A 2530-nucleotide genomic window follows, 5' to 3' on the forward strand; every position below is an offset into this window, starting at 1 on the left:
AGTCTCAAGGTATACAGTATGATCAAATATCCCACAGTGGGCCATCATGTTAACCCTGGACTCTGATGGGGGTGCAAAACATTGGGAAATTAGGCAAAGACTTTGTGGGTTTTCTTACACTTTAAAACATTATTTAATTATCCTGTGTTAAAAAAATTGGCTCCAAGGTGAAGCTGACATTAAGGGATGCCAAGTCTGAGGCCGCCAGCTCATGAATAGAGGTAGATGGGTGAAGAGGAAGGCGTCTCTAATGTGCTTACAGCACATTCCTAAGACAGCTGAAAATACAGCTATGAACTTCCAAAAAGGCCCAGGCTGGAGGCTTGGATGTGAAAGTTGCTACAGTACACAGGCTTTTAAGAGCAGGAACCACGGAAGTCATCAAAGAAAAGAGCAGCAGTAGTTACCTGGAACTTAGCTCCCACAGCATGTATGAACGGGTGGTGTGTATGTGTTTGTGTGCTGCTTTGGATTCCCCGAAGTTCTTGTGACTTAAAACAATGTGAACATCATAGCAACCGAAAGAGAATGTTCTGTTGGAGAGACATAGGAAAGAACCAGGAGACAGCATTTTGTAGAAAAAGGAAGGTGATATCCACTCTAGAAAGAGGATGATGGGCAATTTCTGCTGCTTCACTGACGTCTGGTAAATAGTAAGACTTGAGAAATGAGACAGCTGGAGACCTTTAAGACAGTCATTACAGCAGGTGAGAGATAGTGCAATTCAAATGCCCTAGAACTGAGAACCCAGCAGGCAGTATGGACTACGGCATGAAGTGCTAACCAAGCTCATAAAAACTGCATTCAGTTTGTAAGAGAAAGTGATGCATTGGAGACCCAGGAGTACTAGCGTGTTTTTACTTCCTAGAAGAGAAGCAGGAAGTGAGGAAACCATGGAGACAGTGGTGGGGATCATAGACTGGTTCTTAGAAGAGGACTCTCTTTGCTGGCTGAGGGTACAGGGACCGTGCATGAGAGCGTTGACTGGACTAGGACAAGCCCAGAAAAGAAGCGATTGCAATAATAAACATAGCCAAGGAAGCTGAAGACAAATGGCATTGACCTCACCCACCTGCCGAGAATAGAGGCTGTTGCCCTGTGTTTGAAACTGCCAAGGTAAGGGCGGAACTGAAGCACTGGGGCCCTAGTTGGCACTGACTACTTTGCTCAGCAGTCTGGGCCTGAAAAAGGTATCACACCGGTGTGATGGGCTGTGTAACGCCTGCTGAGGTCCCTGAGCCACACTGTGGCCAGCACAACCTTGCCTTTAGTCCCCTCCCTGCTGCCTACCTGCAAAAGTATCGCTTTACCCCAGAACAGAACATCGGGAACACTCAAGTGCCCCCACACCAGTTCTCCATGCCCCTTCCCCTGATGTGATTAACCAGGGCCTGTGCCTTTAAGGAGTGCCCCCTTCGTCTGCCCTTCCCCCCTTCAATTACAGCACTAATTTCAGTAATGGAGCATTAATAGAGTAATGGGTGAGCGAGGCTGGCCTGAAGGAACTGTGGAGCTCAGCACAAATTGAGTAAATAAACCATATATTAGATTTCTAAACAATACTTTTAGTCTAGTCTCTAGGGAAAGAGAGTCGTCAAGACTTCCTTAAGTCATCCCTGCAAAGTGTATGTAAAGAAGTCTCTCTTCAGGCCTGGCTTGTTTGTGGAAGCAGAAAATATTTCTCTCTCTCTCTCTCTCTCTCTCTCTCTCTCTCTCTCTCTCTCTCTCTCGTCATCCTTTCCAGGGACATGGGATGGGGCCATATTCCTCTTCTCATTTCTATTTCTCTTAACGTTGACAGATGTACCTGAGATAGGACTCTCCAAACTGTGTCCCTTCTAAGGACTCAAGAGGGGTGGGCATTCAGACATGTTCTAGGGAATGTTAGCTAAGGGAGCTTGTGGGAATCAATGGGAACCTGGCAAGGGGAGGGGCCAGAAATGGAAGGAAGTTTGGGGGATGGGGAGATTATTGGAAGATGGATTTATTATGGGATAATGACTCTGTTGATACCACTACCTGGCAAAAGTTAATGGGGTTCCCCTGAGAAAATCCTCCCAGAAAAACTCCAGTACAGCCTGAAACACAGTGTGAATCCTTCTTCAGCCTAAGCTAGAATGAGACGGTGTCTCCAAACCAAAATAGCTAATCCTGTGTCTCTGTTGTGTTAAAGAGTAATAGGTCACAGGCCTGGGAGATGCTGGAAGTCCAAGGAGATGGTCTCAGCTCCGCTATTTGTTAGCTTTAAGACATTGGGTAGATAATATAATTTCACCGTGCTTCAGTTTCCCTGTCTGTAAAATGGAAAGAGGTCTTTCTGCTTGATCCCTGAAGACTATTGTAAGGAATAAAGTGACCTTGTGCTGGCTGATGGGAGCCCTGCCTGCAGTGATTGGTTAAGATGATCATTGCAACTTGATTAGGTCTAGAATCACCATGGAAACATGTGTGTGTGTGTGTGTGTGTGTGTGTGTGTGAGAGAGAGAGAGAGAGAGAGAGAGAGAGAGAGAGAGAGAGAGAGAGAGAGAGA

General features: G+C 46.1%; 1 pseudogene; it reads left to right on the forward strand.

Annotated features, from left to right (window-relative positions):
• The first annotated feature begins 1206 nt into the window (after positions 1-1206).
• Positions 1207-2530, forward strand: part of LOC126490173 (complex I assembly factor TMEM126B, mitochondrial-like) — a 13216-nt pseudogene continuing 11892 nt past the window's right edge.

The sequence above is a fragment of the Alexandromys fortis genome, unplaced genomic scaffold (assembly GCF_014885135.2).
Source record: "Alexandromys fortis isolate MF-2015 unplaced genomic scaffold, M_Fortis_MF-2015_v1.1 scaffold_204, whole genome shotgun sequence".
Classification (NCBI taxonomy): Eukaryota; Metazoa; Chordata; class Mammalia; order Rodentia; family Cricetidae; genus Alexandromys; species Alexandromys fortis.